Source organism: Theropithecus gelada, chromosome 13, assembly GCF_003255815.1.
Source record: "Theropithecus gelada isolate Dixy chromosome 13, Tgel_1.0, whole genome shotgun sequence".
Classification (NCBI taxonomy): Eukaryota; Metazoa; Chordata; class Mammalia; order Primates; family Cercopithecidae; genus Theropithecus; species Theropithecus gelada.
Window position 1 is genome coordinate 15,154,922 of NC_037681.1, and position 18,036 is coordinate 15,172,957.

General features: G+C 42.4%; 1 protein-coding gene and 1 pseudogene across 19 annotated transcripts in view; one reads left to right on the plus strand and one right to left on the minus strand.

The window, feature by feature from the left end:
• The window catches only part of MAP4K4 (mitogen-activated protein kinase kinase kinase kinase 4), a 193,928-nt gene that overhangs the window by 163,307 nt on the left and 12,585 nt on the right, over positions 1 to 18,036 (minus strand). The window lies entirely within an intron of this gene.
• Positions 978 to 1,512, plus strand: LOC112636981 (annotated as a pseudogene). The gene has a single exon (XR_003122365.1). The product of XR_003122365.1 is annotated as a protein S100-A11 pseudogene (transcript).

The window sequence follows — 18,036 nt, forward strand, 5'->3', positions numbered from 1 at the left end:
AGAGACAACTGCCTATTTCTCTTTCATTTTATATCACCCTGTATATACTATCCCCAAAAATGTTAAGAGTCTAAAACAGACTCACAGGCCATTTACTTGGTAAGCTGTGTTGGACAAAGATCATTTTATTTCGGGAAAAAAATGGCTTCATCTTTAAGGAGTTCTGCAATTACAATCAAAAGACAATCTCACTGACTATCACAGGTTCTTTATACTTCTAGGTATTTTGAGATATTAATAGTATTTGTGGAAATAATATTTTTTTGTAAACTGTCATAGCAGCTTTAAAATATAGTCCACTGAGTTTTGCAGAAGCAAATTCTTTTCTTTCTGAAGATGGCACTACATGAGTAAATGCTAAGTGTTTTCACTGTTTGCGTTTCTACAGACCATCTGTATACCATCCAAACATGTTAGAAAACTCATTAGAAAGCTATGAGAGGGTGTTATGGCTTGAATATCTGTCTCCTTCAAAATTCACATTGAAATGTAATCCCCCAATGTGGCAATATTGAGGTGGGGCCTTTAAGAGGTGACTGGGCCATGAGGGCCCTGTCATCATAAATGGGTTAACCCATTCATGGATTCATAGGTAATCATGGGAGTGGGCCTGGTGGCCAAAAGGAAAAGAGACATGAGTTAGCATGCTCACCCCCTCACCAGGTGATGCCCTGCACCAGGACTCTGAAGAGAGCCCCCATCAACCAGAAAGTCCCCCACCAGATGTGGTCCCTTATTCTTGAACGTTTCAGCTTCCACAAGTGTAAAAAACAAATCCCTTCTCTTTATAAATTACCCAGTTTCGGGTATTCTATTAAGAGCAACAGAAAAAGGACTGAGAGGGTCAAAATGAATTCCTCTTCTATCTCATGTCAAACAATCCAGCCAAACAAATGACAAAACATTTTGCTCTTTCCCACGTAGCTTAAGGAATATATTCTACACTCCTCTCCATTAAGACTCTTTAAGTCGAGAGCTCTCAGCGCCGCTCCCAGCCACAGCCTCCCGCGTCTCGCTCAGCTCCAACATGGCAAAAGTCTCCAGCCCTACAGAAATTGAGCGGTGCCTCGAGTCCCTGACTGCTGTTTTCCAGAAGTATGCTGGAAAGGATGGTTATAACTACATTCTCTCCAAGACGGAGTTCCTAAGCTTCATGAATACAGAACTGGCTGCCTTCACAAAGAACCAGGACCCCGGTGTCCTTGACCGCATGGTGAAGAGACTGGATACCAACAGTGATGGACAGCTAGATTTCTTAGAATTTCTTAATCTGATTAGTGGCCTAGCTATGGCTTGCCATGACTCCTTCCTCAAGGCTGTCCCTTCCCAGAAGCAGATCTGAGGATCCCTTGGGCCTGGCCTTCAAACCCATCCCCTTTCCTTCCAGCCTTTCTGTCATCATCTCCATAGCCCACACATCCCCTGAGCCCAGCATACCAACCACCTCATGCAGGCCCCACCTGCCAATAGTAATAAAACAATGTCACTTTTTTAAAACATGAAAAAAAAAAAGACTCTTTAAGTCCAAAATAAAGTTAGTTCTAAGTAAAATCTGAGGTCTTGATAATGAAATATAAAGCATCAGCTAAACTAGGCCAACTTCAGGAGAGAAAAGTAAACTGAGGACCACTTACTAGCCATCGAAGGCCTGCAGCTAACTCAGATAATTCATAAATGTTAGCTGATATTTTAATATAATGGACTTTTAGTCAAAATAAAATCAAAACTAAAATACTACGTTAGAAAGAAGGCTCATAAATCAATGGCTGGCAGTTCTCTGTGGCACAGTGTCCACATTTACCTGTCTAAGCACCCATGACAGACCACTTAACCTGTGACAGTACAGTGATGCTTACATCAGTTTTTAAACCCACCTTAATTCAGAAGCAGTCATCAAAACTCTGCAAAAGTCCTTGCATTACTAGAAATATGCGCGAAGACCCTTTATAATTCTGAACTCTCAAAGTTAATAGTTGCAAACAGCTTCAAAACTCTTAAATTTGCAACTAACACAGAAATCAATTTGATTGGTTTATCTTCACAGCAAAGAGTAAGAGATGAAATAGCTAAATGAGTTATCCCAAGCCAAAGTTCACATTCATTCTTGCAGCAATACCCAACCTGAGGAAGCGGTGAGGCTAAAAGACACTCCACACAAAGGATCCCCCACAGGTGGCACTAGACATGCAGGAGACTCATAAGAACACTCAGCTTTTATCCAGACTTCTCCCAAAATAAACATGAAGTGACCACAAAAAAATAGGCTGTAAGGGGAAGACAAGGTGGGTTTATGTGGAAGAGACGGAACCCACCACATCAACTACAGAGCCTGCCCTGAAGAGGGCACCATGCCATGTGAGACCACGATGTGCCCCTGGGGCCTCCTGGCTCCTCAAGTCACCAGCCACACATGCACCAACCAGAGTGTTCCTGTCGCACCTCAAAAATGTTGATGAGACGCTGACTGTGGCACAGGGCATCGTGTGAGAGAACGTCTAGTTTCATGTTATCTTATAGACTTGAAGCCAAAATGATGGCCATCATGACATTCTACTCACCCAACAGCTCAAGTGTACTGCACAGAGCCGAGACGGAGGCCAAGGGAAAAGTCTTGATTATCCAAGGGAGGTAATTCATGTCAGTCTTAAATGAGATGAATATGGTACATACCTTACCATTTACCTTTTGTGATTATAGAATAAGCACAATAGACAAGAGTAAATGGTTTCAAAATGCAAAATACACTTTTTTTTTTTTTTTTTTTGCTTATCTTTTTGTCTGGAAAACTTCAAGCACAACAAAAGTAGACAGCAGAAGAATGAACCCTGTGCACCTATCACTATAGCTTGACTAATTATGAAAGCATGGCTACATCTATTTCATCTTTATTCCTAACCATACCTCTTTCCTTGTACTGAGCTATTCTGAAGCAAATTCTAGGTACACATTATGCTATCTAAAAATACTTCACTATTTGTAAGAAGCAAATACTTTTAAAATTAGTACGGTCACGTGTTGCTTGACGATGAGGACACGTTCTGTGAAAGGCAATTTCATCCATGTGAGAAGCATCACATTAGAATGTACTTCCACAATCCTCAATGGTATGGCCTACTCCACACCAAGGCTACATGGTCTAGCTATTGCTGCTAGGCTACAAACCTGCACAGCATGTCAATGAACTGAGTACTGTTTACAATTTGTGTATCTACACGTACCTAAACACAGAAAACATATAGTAAAACACAATATTATAATCTTATAAGACCACCATCATATATTAGGTCCATCATGGATTAAAACATCCTTATGTGCACATAACTATACTTCCCAAACCTGGCTAAGAAGTCACTTCCCAGCTTTAAAAAAAAAAAATACAGATTTCTGGGCCTCATCCATAGATCTATGTAGAAGCAGTACTAGAATAAGTTTGTTTTGTAATCTCTCAAGGTGAATCACCCACAGGTGGAAGAGAACTACATATTCCTTAAGTTCTAAAGGCAAAGCTGATCCTGTTTTCATTCCCTCCTAAGAGAGAAATCAGAATGTGGAAAGTGTGGCAGAAATACCAAACCAAGTGACAAATGAAGACCTAAAACACTGTCTGGTGTTAGCCTTTGAGTGGAACCAGGAGCCCAATAAATCCCAATCACCTTCTACTAAATCCCTGTAGTAGATAGAGGTTTCAGAAACTGCTTTGCCTTTTGAAAGCACTCAACATTTTAAAAAGGAATGAGAGCCCATACTGACCCATCCCTTCTTTTGTATAAAAGGAACCTGAGGGTCCAAACAGATGACATGATCTGGCTCAAGATCACTAATCCTCCCAGTGTACTACTGAGGGAAATTCCTCCTGGCCCCTTAAGAAACTGCCACTCACTAACCTCACAGCTTTGCCTGTTTACCTGTCATCTTGGGCTGTTCCGGTGACCAGAACCTGGCAAGCAAGTGCACAGGACATTGCACACTGATTGGCTGGCTGGAATGCTGGGTCCATCCCCAAGCACCACCGTTTTTAAATAAGTCATCATCAAACTAAAGCACATCCATAAATACCACGTAAGACAGAAAAAAAAGATGTGTCAAACATAGTAAAAACTAAAGATGCTCAGTCTACAGCTAAGAAGCCTTGGGGAAACATGATTGAGCTCTTCACTATCTGGCTAGTCATCACTTACTAAAGCAGAAGTTACAGGGAAGAAAATGTCAGCCGACCTTCCTAACTGTGAATGATGTAGTAAACAATGGTGGCCAGGAGGCCCTGTCACTCGGAGTTTGCAAGACAAAAGGGCAAAAGACTGGCATGAGATGCTGTGAGAGGGTGTGCTGAACTGAAACAAGAAGTTTGACTAGTTAACCTAAAATCTCCTCCTCCAATTCTAGGGTTACTTAACTCTAGCAGACCAGTTTACGGTTTCTTCTCAATCTCTCTCATAGTGTAAAAAACAAAGCAAGGCTGGCAACAAAAAGCATTTAAAAACAAGCAGTTAATGCTTCAAACCTTCAAAAGTCATTTCTAAGCTGTTTAAGGTGAAACCTCTAGTCTTACCCATCCTTACGGAGAACTCACCTGGATTCTGGCCCAGGAGCTCAGCCACTCAAGGCACACAAGCTACACAAGGGGAGAGGCTTTCTTAAGCCAAACCCAACAGAAGATAAACAGTGACTCTCACAGTTCTCCAGAGGTTGGGCAAAAAGCATATTATAACCTACTTTATCTACCTTCTGTGCTTATCCAAAGCCTATTTTTCTTACCCTTACCATGTAAGATATGCATCTAAACATCTTCTGCAACTCTCTCCTATACTTAGTACAAATATTTACAATATATTACTAGCATATTAGTTTATACAATGAGATGTTTGCATTATATGCAAAAAGGAGGGGAACATCCTCAATAAGATGCTGACATGGTTTGCCTGTGTCCTCACCCAAAATCTCATCTTGAACTGTAATCCCCATAAACCTCAAGGAAGAGACAAGGTGGAGGTAACTGAATCATAACAGTGTTTCCCACATGCTGTTCTCGTGAGAGTGAGTTCTCACAAGATCCGGCGGTTTTTAAGTGTTTGGCAGTTCCTCCTGCATTCATTCTCCCTCCTGACGCCTTGTGAAGGAGATGTCTGGCTTCCTTTTTGCCTTTCACCATGATGGTAAGTTTCCCGAGGCCTCCCCAGCCATATGGAACTGTGAGTCAATTCAACCTCTTTTCTAAATTGCCCAGTCTCAGGGAGTTCTTTACAGCAGTAGGAGAACTGACTAATACAGATGCCGTATACTGCTACTACAATGCCAATGTTTGATGGCTGCAAGTTCAACTCAACTATGAGTGATTCTATACAATATAGAGAACATAGATAGGAAATAAATTCTGAAACCAAAATTTTAGTCCTTAGCCTTCTGAAGCCGCTTCCTCCAAAAACAATACAGGCATCCTTTAAAAAGCGTCCTCTAGCAAAGTTACGTGTAAAGTTGTATTTATGAGATAAGGGCTTTACAAACTGAAAACAATACACTCTCAAAGGAAGAACTTCCAATGTAATCCTAGTTGAAAGCTTTAAGCTAATCAGAAAATCAACTGTAACTCACGATCTTTCCATGGTGGGGATGGGAGAATGAGGGAAAGAAAAGAAAAACGCAGACCTTTATTTACTCCTTCTCTCAAATATAAAACTAGCTAAGAAGCAAATTCCCACAAGGAACCGAATCTGTTTCCCAAAATTGGGCTATCATAAATGAAGGTAAAAGAAACAAAACGAGAAAAATGCACACAAAACTTTCAAATTCACCCTTCATCGGAGTTGCAGGGCCAAAACTGGCCAATTCCAGTAGACATTGTCCTAACTCAATGGTTTAAAAGCTCAAATGCACATCAGAATAATCCATAAGGTTTTGAAAACCCCAATACCCAATCCTGGGGTTGCAGCAAAGGCATCGATCTTTTTCTTTCCTCAAGTGACTGCAAATTACAGACATGGTTAGGACTCTCTGCTTTAGAGTGAGACTTTAAAGCTCCCCAAGATATACTAAGATGCACCAGAGCTGAGAGCCTCTGCCACGCTTTTCCTACAGATTTCTCACTCCGTCTTCCTCTATTGTAAACGACGGTCAGGTTCAAGGCCCACAGGAAGGTCTCAGCAGGCACTCTGTTCATCGGGTGCAGCACGAGTCAGGGAATACGACTAGCCAAAGAAGTTGCTATCAGCTGAAGATGGGCTTATTGTCTTGCTGGCTTTTACTGGGTTTAGGGGATTTGCAGGGGCTCTGCTCTAAATACTATATTTGCTAGGGAAAACACACCCTTGCTTTGAAACAATTCTTGAATTCTCAACCAATTACCACCTCCTTCTGAGCAGGTGGGTCGAAAGGCTTTAGGAAAAACAAAAAGCAGGGGCCGGGCACCAGTGACTCATGCCTGTAATAATCCCAGCACTTTGGGTGGCCAAGGCAGGTGGATCACGAGGTCAGGAGTTCAACACCAGCCTGACCAACATGATAAAACTCAGTCTCTACTAAACATACAAAAATTAGCTGGGCATGGTGGCATGTGCCTGTAATCCCAGCTACTCAGGAGGCTGAGGCAGGAAAATCGCTTTAACCCGGGAGGCAGAGGCTGCAGTGAGCTGAGATCGCGCCACTGCACTCCAGCCTGGGCGACAGAGCGACACTCTTGTCTCAAAAAAAAAGAAAAAAAAAAGCAATATACTACCCAACCCTTAACACGCTACTCAAAGATATTTCAGACAGGCTATTTCCTCCGGTCTTTTTGTCCTGCCCAATCAGCTATCCCTTCTTCACAAAACTCAGGCAATCTCCTCTTTGGAAATAGTTTTTCAAAATGCCCCAGAGAAAAAAACTGCACCTCTCCAAAGCCATTCAGAAGTGGATTTTGAATTATCAAGTCTGCTTTAAGGTATTATCTCTGTATCAATGTCTTGTATGATGTATTGACAATTATTAGTATCAGTTTTCATCCTATTTTTTAAGCCTCAGAGTCTACTGACATGTTCTATAGTGGAAATTAAATTGTAAAGGCATATTTGCAAAACGGGAATGTTATTTCTCTACTTTCAAATAACTGGAAGATCTGAATTAATGCCAGTAAAAATCCTATGAGTAGCACTAAATGCAATTCAGCCACAGTACAGTGCTTTGAAAGGACAAAATTTTAAATGTGGTTTTTATTAATGTGACTCATAGGAAAAATGAAGTATTAAAAATGTTATTCTCTAAAGACTGACCTGATGCAACAAAATGCAAAATGTTATCAACTGTGCCTAAACCAAAAATTCAGCAATAATTCAACTTGGTTTTCCAAATTAATACCTACAAAAGCTAGATCTAGTAATTATTCCCCATCAAGGAAACAGTAACAAAAGATTACTTAACTTGAATATGTGAATTTTCAGAAAGCACAATCTAAAAATCAAAGAAAAATGATGAAAAGATCAGTGCCCGCTCATAAAGGGCGCTCAGTAAAAGTGTTGTATTTTGTTTTAATGAGTAAGATGAGAGAAACCCAGAGTGTCCTCAAATCATTTGAGGCAAAAATGTGAAGGTTCATTTGGCAGTCTGCTATATGCTGACATATCTTTTAGCCAGTCAGTCCCTCCACCTCACTGGGTCCTTGGAGGTTTCTCTAGGAAAAACATGGGAGATGCACAGAGGCTCTCTGAAGTTCCTTCCAGAACTATCATTCTATAGTCCCAAGACTTCAACATAAAAACCACTGACCTTTAGGAGTTCAAATAGAGCCTGGCCAACATGGTGAAACCTCATCTCTACTAAAAATACAAAAAATTTAGCCAGGTGTGGTGGTGGCAGCCTGTAATCCCGGCGACTCAGGAAACTGAGGGAGGAGAATCGCTTGAACCTGGGAGGTGGAGGCTGCAGCAGGCCAAGGTCACGCCACCGCACACCAGCCTGGGTGACAGGAGTCTCAAAAAAAAACAACAACAACAACACTGACCTTACCCACTGCCCCAAAAAACACAAACACTTAAGTACAACTGTGCTGTACAAATCTCTGTCCAGACTGATTTTTTTTCCTTGTTTCTTTCTCAACAGTATTTTAAAGCTTCAAACTCTTCCTACCTTCCATCCACTGTTCTCTCCTGTTTTGAACTCTTTTTTTTTTTTCTTGGAGACCGAGTCTCACTCTGTCGCCCAGGCTGGAGTGCAGTGGCGTGATCTCGGCTCACTGCAACCTCTGCCTCCCGGGTTCAAGCAATTCTCCTGCCTCAGTCTCCCAAGTAGCTGGGACTACAGGCGCCCGCTACCATGCCCTGCTAATTTTTGTATTTTTAGTAGAGACGGGGTTTCACCATATTGGCCAGGCTGGTCTTGAACTTCTGACCTTGTGATCCGCCCGTATCGACCTCCCAAAGTGCTGGGATTACAGCCGTGAGCCACCACGCCCGGCCCCCTTTTTGAACTCTTATTCTCACAATCAGGCACTTGAATTTTCTATTCCAACAATGACACTTTTTACTGTCTGCTTTCCTAGGTGCAAGAGAGACCACATAATCAAGAACCAAAAAGCCTACCTAAAAGTCTGTCCCCAGTTTCTCCCTGATTGTACTTATACCTGCCCACTTTCCCCCTCTTTCCTGGGGCCTCAAAACACAGCTGTTGCCTGAAAGCCTGCCACTGTCTGGGTCTGCCGCCTTCTCCAAAACACCACAATGGCTGTCATCTATTTTCACTAGAAACTTACTGCCACGGCTTAGGGGCAGTCCTGGCCTCTGACCCACTCTGTGAGCCACCTCACCCAGAAACCAGCCCTTTTATTCATTCACTCTCTCAAACACTTACTTTTGTTCAGGAAATGTACTACAAAATGAAATGGAATTTGAGAATCATAATCCATTTATGACCTTGTCATGTCACCAAATCATCAAATAGTAGGGGGGAAGACAGTAGCACTTCACTACACTGCCTTCCAACCCAACCCAGACAGACGGAGAGTGAAAGCATAAAAGAGGCCAGATCTGCGAACCTAGCTCTGCGTAGGCCACAAAGTCCCTCACTCTCCGTAAGCTAAGGGGTTGAGCTGCACATTCTCTAACACCCCTTCCTACATCAACATCCTGTGAGCCTCAGAAAGACTACAGTCCCAACTGAAAGTTATCATCTGTTCACAAAATCATCGATTTGAATGTACAGATAGCCGAGACACTTTACACCACATGGATAAGACATAACCCTAGTCCAAATAACCCACCCTAGCAGCTGTGTTCCAGTGAACTACCAACACTTCCCACGCTAACTTCTTCGCCCTACTACTCCTTATTATTCGAAGTATGGAATTACAGTAGCATCACTGGGGAAGCGTATCGGAAATGCAGAATCCCAGACCCAGCGAATCAGAATCTGCATTTTCACAAGCTCCCAAGATGACTGAGTGCACATTAAAGTATGAGAGGCTCTGAGGAAGACACAGAAAAGTCGAGAAAAAGGAAAGCTTCAGGACTGGCAACTTCTGCTCCTCTCAGCACCTCCTTTGCCTCTCAATCCCCCCTTAAGCCATCCACACTCCCCGTCTTCCCACTGTCAGCACTGGCCCTAAACCCCCGCAGCCTCTCTCTGCCAAATCACATCTTACCTACCAACCAAACCTGTCGATGCCCTGGGAAACAACCTGGCAAAAAGGTTAAGAGCTAAACTCAGAAGTCAGGACTGAAATGCCTTAACACTTGGTTTCTCCAATTGCTTCCTGGCTATGTGTCTTCAGGCAAGTTACTTAACCTCTCCATGCATATGCAAAATAAAAATTAAGGTGAGGAAATGTACATAAAAGAGATGGTGGACCATGTCAGTACTCGAGATAGCTTTTTTTTGAGACGGAGTTTTGCTCTTGTTGCCCAGGCTGGAGTGCAATGGCATGTTCTTGGCTCACCACAACCTCCACCTCCCAGGTTCAAGTGATTCTCCTGCCTCAGCCTCCCTAGTAACTGGGATTACAGGCATGTGCCACCACACCCACCTAATTTTGTATTTTTAGTAGAGATGGGGTTTCCCCATGTTGGTCAGGCTGGTCTCAAACTCCTGACCTCAGGTGATCCGCCCACCTCGGCCTCCCAAAGTGCTGATATTACAGGCATGAGCCACCGCGCCCGGCGAAGATAGCTTTTTTTTTATAACACACAGTCAAGGGTCAAGTCTCCCACTCTACTAATTCAACTATATGCTTATTCAACTAATAGTTGAAGCACATTGATTCCAAAACTCCCACCAGTCAGCCTAGCTTCCAGTGTCATCCTATTTTCCTTTTACTCCTGAGCCTTCACCCTCTCCATTTCCGTTAATTTATAGAATCATATTATCCAAGGCTAATGAGTCCTCATTGAGCTCGGCACATCCTGATTCATTCCTAAACTCACCAAGATCACTGCTTGTGACACTGTTTCCAGAAACAAATGGCTTGTGCACTGCAGATGCCACACCACGGACAGTCCCATGTGCCCCCCCCCCCTTTAAAGCTAAAAAGTCACCTGGAAATGGAATTCAGGCCATTTCCTCTAATGAGAGAAGTCTATGATTTTTTAAAATACCTGGTTAATTCAAGGTAAGAGTTTGTTCTTTTCCCGACACAAAAAGAAATTAAGAGTTATTATATGAGACCCTTAAACTTAGGCACTTAAACCTCAAATCCCATCATTTGTTGTATTGGTGCTAAGAACTAAAACTCATCTTCAAACGTCATCTTCCAACACATAAACAGCAGATTCAATCTAGTTTACCTGTAGCTATATCTCATTTTGCCTTCATTATCAACATTTTGGGGAAGGAGATAAGCTTCGTTTGCTCTCCTAAACAACCAATGAGAAGGCCGCACGCTGAGAACTGGGTATGCATGACTTCTTCCTGCCCAAGCCCTACTCTCATTTCCTGTTGAGCTAAGAAAAGCAGATAGAGTGTTGCCATCCATGAATTAAGGTATTCGAGCACCAGAAGCCCAGGCAAAATTCATGACTTATTTGTCATTTTGGTATTATCACCCTACCCAAATCAGTGAATGCAAAACCCTAACTCTCAGCTGTAACAGGGCATGCCACAACACTGCCATTAATGACGATTAGATTCTTGTGTAAAATGAAGATATTAAATGTACATATTTATTTTCATGTACTATATCTCCGCCTCATTCCCCAAAAGTTGAATATTTTGTTAATACTCGAAACTTTTTAAATATTCTTTAGTGAACAACAAAAGGAAGAGAGGAGACAAAGAAAAAACTGAGATATGGGAAAGAAAAGGCCAGGGTGCTTAAAAAGCCGGCCAACCCAAGTCACACCATGCAGCTCACCCCCCTCCCACTTTAACTGCCATTTGACTTCAGCTTCCAGAGGGATCCTAGAAGGGATCAACAGAAGAGCCACCACACTACCACACTGAGTATGTCCCAATCCAAATTACTGACCTACAAAAATCAGCAAACAAGATGATGCTTATATAACACTAAGCCAGCAAGTTTCAGTCATGGTTTGCTACCCAGCAAAGGCTAACTGATGTATTACTTTGTCATCTTAAACCCCATGAAAACATGATTTTTTTTTTTTTTCTGCCAATTCTTTATCTCCATTATCTAGAATAGCATCTGTAGTTCTCTTTTTCCTTCTTCTTCTTTTTTTTGAGACGGAGTCTCGCTCTGTCGCCCAGGCTGGAGTGCAGTGGCGCAATCTCGGCTCACTGCAAGCTCTTCCTCCCGGGTTCACGCCATTCTCCTGCCTCAGCCTCCCAAGTAGCTGGGACTACAGGCGCCCACCACCACACCCAGCTAATTTTTTGGTATTTTTAGTAGAGACAGGGTTTCACAGTGTTAGCCAGGATGGTCTCAATCTCCTGACCTCGTGATCCGCCCGCCTCGGCCTCCCAAAGTGCTGGGATTACAGGCATAAGCCACCGCGCCTGGCCATCTGTAGTATTTTTGTGTTGAATGTATATACTAATGAATACGCTATTTATCTGATTAGAACAACAGTCCCAACCTTTTTGGCACAGGGACCAGTTTCATAGAAGAAACTTTTTCCTCAAAGGTGGGCGGGGGGTGGCAGTGGTGGGAGACAGTGACAGATCATCAGGCATTAGATCCTCAGAAAAAATGTGCAACCTAGATCCCTCATATGCATAGTTCACAATGGGGTTCATGCTCCTTTGAGAATCTAGTGCCACCGATGATCTGACAGGAGGTGGAGCTCAGGTTATGGGGAGCTCCCATAGCCTGCCCAACAATGGGGAGTGGCTATAAATACAGATAAAGCTTCAATCGCTTGACCACTGCTTACCTCCTGCTGTGCGGATTGGCTCCTATTAGGTCAAGGACCAGTACTGGTCTGAAGCTTGGAAGTTGAGGACCCCTGGATTAGAAGACCCTATGTAATTTTTAGTTTAAAAAAACAAGGTTCAAAATTTGCAGGTTGAGTATCCCTAATCCAAAATTTGAAACCATTTGAGAATCAACATGACTCTCAAACTAAATGTTCACTGGAGCATTCTGGATTTCAGACTTTTGGATTAGAAATAATATACCATTAAATACAATACAAACATTCCAAAATCCAAACAAATCTGAAATACTTCTGGTCCCAAGCATTTCAGATAAGGGATATTCCACCTGTGTTAGTTAATAAATCATTAGCACTTTAGAGCAAAATTATTTTCCGTGTCTTCAGTACGAGAAAAACTTTACAGTATTGTTATGGGCTAAAACTGTGCCCCCCAAAAATTACTGACAAATTACTGACATGAGGGTACTGACATACCCTCATCTCCAGTACCTCAGAAAGCGATGAGACTTAGAAACAGGGCCTTGTGAAGAAGTGACTGAATTAAAATAAGGCTGTTAGAGTGAGCCTTAATCCAATCTGACTGCTATCCTTGTAAGAAGAAATCTGGACACAGACACCAGGGAGGGGTGCACAAAAGGAAAGGCTAAGAAGGTGGCCATTTGCAAATTAGAAAAAAGAGCCTCAGGAAAAACCAACTCTGCCAACACCTCAATTTTGGACTTCTGTCCTCTAGAACTATGAGAAAATGATTTATATTACTGAAACCCCCAGCCTGTGGCATTTTGTTATGGCAGCCCTAACAGACTAATGCAGGTCTGTAGTTCACATACATTTGTTCTTTTGGGTCTTGAAGCCTCTTACTTTTACCACATTCTCTGAGTAGTGAAAAATTATTGAGAGATTCATAGAAGAAAAGTTGAGTGGCAAGAATTTCTTAAGCTGGTTTTTTTAACTAGGAGAAGGTATTTTAGTCCCATTTCTGTGACTGATGAGTTCTGTGATTCCGGAAGCAGACTGCAGCCTATGGAACAAATCTTAGCTCCATTCTTTTACCAGAGAGTTTGAACAAGATAATTTTCAAACCTCCTCCTAGTCCTAACATTTACATATCAGATTTACATGGAAATTATCACAATGTTCAAATGAACTCTGCACATGATTTAGAAAGGAATGTTAATTTCCATTTTGATTTAGATCTGGCTGGTATCAGTGTTGAACTTCTTAAGAAGGCTCATTTTCTCAAGGTTTTTTGATAAAGGGGAAGACAAGGTTCTTATAGTTATTTGGGGAAAATAAAATTATTATGATTAGTTATATAATTGTACAATATATTTCTCACTGTATAGGGAGGGGTTTTCTAACTGTTTTGTCAAACAGCCTCTTTTGAAATGTAAGCTAATTATGTTTCTTAACTATATAAATATGTTGCATAAAGATGGCATAACTTTCTCAAAGCTAATTTCTCAACAAGTTTCTTCACAAGTACAGGAAATGCATTTAATGAAACCTTCCTCCCCTATAATTTATTCTAAACAGGTTGCTTGGATAAAATCTGTGTTCGGGTAGTTCCTCTTTTACTAACATTTAATAAATAGTTGAAAAAAATTACATGAAAATGGTTTTGAAAGTATAAGAATAATAACTATTAAACTAAACCTGAAAAGACTTGATTGTTTAGCACTCATGTAGCACCATCAGACTTCCAATCTATCTTAAAAGTCACCACTGTTCCTGGCCGGGCGCGGTGGCTCAAGCCTGTAATCCCAGCACTTTGGGAGGCCGAGACGGGCGGATCACGAGGTCAGGAGATCGAGATCATCCTGGCTAACCCGGTGAAACCCCGTCTCTACTAAAAAAATACAAAAAACTAGCCGGGCGAGGTGGCAGGAGCCTGTAGTCCCAGCTATCGGGGGGCTGAGGCAGGAGAATGGCGTGAACCCAGGAGGCAGAGCTTGCAGTGAGCTGAGATCTGGCCACTGCACTCCAGCCTGGGCGACAGAGCGAGACTCCGTCTCAAAAAAAAAAAAGTCACCACTGTTCCTTGAAGCAACACTCTCTGGATTGGATTTGAGGATTGTCTCTATTATATGAGTGAGGTTCTAAGAAAAAGATATTAAAATATTGGCTCTTGTCATAAGGTCATCTGAGGTGAGAAAAGTTTTTGTTGTTTTTTTTTTTTTTTTGAGATGGAGTCTCACTCTGTCACCCAGGCTGGAGTGCAGTGGAGCTACCTCAGCTCACTGCAATCTCCACCTCCCGGGTTCCAGCAATTCTCCTGCCTCAGCCTCCCGAGTAGCTGGGATTACAGTCACCCGTCACCACGCCCGGCTAATTTTTGTAGAGATGGGGTTTCGCCATGTTGGTGAGGCTGGTCTTGAATTCCTGATCTCAAGCAATCCACCTGCCCCAGGCTTCCAAAGCGCTGGGATTACAGGCGTGAGCCATCGCACCCAGCCTTTTTTTTCTTTTTTAGACAAGGTCTCACTCTGTCACCCCAGGCTGGAGTGCAGTGGCGTGATCCCGGCTCACTGCAACTTCCACCTCCTGAGTTCAAGTAATTCTTATGCTTCAGCCTCCCAAGTAGCTGGGATTCCAGGTGCGTGCCACCACGCCTGGCTCATTTTTTGTACTTTTAGTAGAGACAGGGTTTCACCATGTTGGCCAGGCTGGTCTCTAACTCCTGACCTCAAATGATCTGCCCACCTAAGCCTCCCAAAGTGCTGGGATTACAGGCCTGAGGTACTGCACTTAGCAGGGGGATTAGAAATTTGTTAACTGATCACTGTCAAACTGGACCACTGGGATGCTATAGCAAAGTACCTTTTTACTTAAATATTTTAAGCACAATCGAGATTTTGGTTTAAGGCTGGGCGAAGTGGTTCACACCTGTAATCCCAGCACTTTGGGAGGCCGAGGAGGCAGGTGGATCACCTGAGGTCAGGAGTTTGAGATCAGCCTGGCCAACATGATGAAACCCTGTCTCTACTAAAAATACAGAAATTAGCCAAGGTGTGGTTGCACGCACCTGTAATCCCAGCTACTCAGGAGGCGGAGGTTGCAGTGAGCCAAGATGGTGCCCAGTGCACTCCAACTTGGGTGACAGAGTGAGACTCTGTCTCAAAAAAAAAAAAAAAAAAAAGATTTTGGTTTACCAGAAACTTTTAATTAATCAACCCTTGAAGTTCAAAGTGAACTATCTCTTAATGTCCCAAGGCCAAGGTCTTTGATATTTCTTAAGAAACAAATTTCTCGGCCTGGTGCAGTGGCTCACGCCTGTAATCCCTGCACCTGAGAAGGCTGAGGTGGGTGGATCACCTGAGATCAGGAGTTCAAGACCAGCCTGGCCAACATGGTGAAACTCCATCTCTACTAAAAATAAATTTAGTCAGGCATGGTGGTACACACCTGTAATCCCAGCTACTCAGGAAGTTGAGGCACAAGAATCACTTGAACCTGGGAGATGGAGGTTGCAGTGAGCCACGATCATGCCACTGCACTCCAGCCTGGGCGACAGAAGGAGATACTGTCTCAAAAAAAATAAAATAAAAAATAGGGCTGGGTGCAGTGGCTCACGCCTGTAATCCTAGCACTTTGGGAGGCCGAGGCGGGTAGATCATAAGGTCAGGAGATCGAGACCATCCTGGCTTCACACAGTGAAACCCCATCTCTATTAAAAATACAAAAAATTTGCTGGGCATAGTGGCGGGCGCCTGTAGTCCCACCTACTCAGGAGGCTGAGGGAGGAGAATCACTTGAACCTGGGAGGCAGCAGTTGCAGTGAGCTGAGATCGCACCACTGCACTCCAGCCTGGGCAACAGAGTGAGACTCCGTCTCAAAAAATAAAAATAAATAAATAAATAATAAATAAATACATAAAAGTAAAACATATACTAAAAAACTATAAGGCCAAGTGGGTAGAAATGGATGTATACCATAGTAAGGTATAATATCATTTGAAGGTAGACTGTGGTAAGTTAAAAACATGTGCTACAAACCTAAAGCAACCTATAAAATAACCTAAGTAGAAGTTATAGCTAATAAGCCAGCAAAAGGAATCATTAAAAAGCAAAAAAAAAAAGGGAAAGACGGACTACCAATGAGAGCAAGTCCTTAGCTGACAGAGCCAGCAAGAAAATAAACAGTATAAGGACAAGAAAAAATAAATAAGCATCTTATTTAAAAATTCAACATTTAAGTCGCTTTTTTTTCATATAACAATAAGAATGTATTTTCAGCTAATTAACTAGAAAACTAATGAAATGTCTAATACAATCTTGGAGTTGATGACTGACAAAGCCCTTGCTTCTATAAAATAATGCAAAAAGAATTTCACACTTTGAAAGCCAGCATTAGTAACTACAAAGTCCCATTTTCCAGTATGATTAGAGAATGGTTAGAAATATCTCACTCAACATCAAAAAAAAAAAAAAAAAAGCTATAGCATCATCTTACCTAATAGGATTAGAAAAAGAAAATTCTCTTTTGTCCATATTATCAAAAAGCAAGGCCAGGCCCAATGGCTCACGCCTGTACTCCCAACACTTTGGGAGGCTGAGGCAGGTGGATCACTTGAGGTCAGGATTTGGAGACCAGCCTGGTCAACATGGTGAAAACTCATCTCTACTAAAATTACAAAAATTAGCCAGGCGTGGTGCTGCATGCCTGTAATCCCAGCTACATGAGAGGCTGAGGCAGGAGAATCGTCTGAACCCTGGAGGCAGAGGTTGCAGTGAGCCAAGATGGCGCCACTGCACTCCAGCCTGAGCGACAGAGACTCCGTCTCCAAAAAAAAAAGCAAAAAAACTTTATCTTTTAATTATTTTGTTATATAACCGGAACTACAGAAACTTATTAAAAACTATGTGAATATCACAAACCTGTACACCATTGTTCCCATTTTACAGAGGTCCCTTTCAGCCCTAACATCGTGGGGACCAGCAGCTAAACAAAGCAGTCTCCCTGTGTGTAATGAAGGGCAGAATGTGGCCTACTTCAGGCCAGCCATTTACCAGATATTATTCCAGATACTGCTCATAAGACAATCTGAGGCCTGACGAAGGCCCCTCCTTCACCCACATGAGAATGTTCAGGATGCTAACTCCTAACTGATACAGGAGACTCAAAAGCAAGGAACACCAAACAGTGCAGATGTAGGAGGCAAGGCTTCCTGAGAGACAGCTGGCTCAAGGCAAACTGAATGGAGGCAGTCAATTACCATAATCAATGGAACACACCCCTCCTATCTTTATTCAAAGTAGTACTAACCAAGATGATGAATCATCAGCTCAGTGGCTTGTTTTAACTCCTAGCAGACTGTTCACTGCTCCACATACATCTATGCCTCATCTAGAGCATCTGAATTGAAATCATAAAGCTTCACTGTGCATACCACCATATCTGTTTTATCAGCTCTGACTTAGCTATCATGTCACACATTCCCATAGGCCCCTGCTGTTCCCCATCTGCAATATCATCCTCTTTAACTGTGTGTTCATTTTCTGCCTTACACATTAGGCTATACGCTACACAAGGGCATGAGCTGACTGCCTTTCTTGTCCATTGTCACCAGTGAGCAAGCCTCGCATGGTGCCTGGCACACACTATAAACACATTAAGTACTAGATAAATAAATAAAGGAAATCTTGACTAGCAGAGTAGGCTCAAAATATCTGTAGACAATGAAACAAGAAACAGAAACCAAGCCTTGAAATCACTGAAGAGTAAAGAGCTGAACACCTGTCAGAT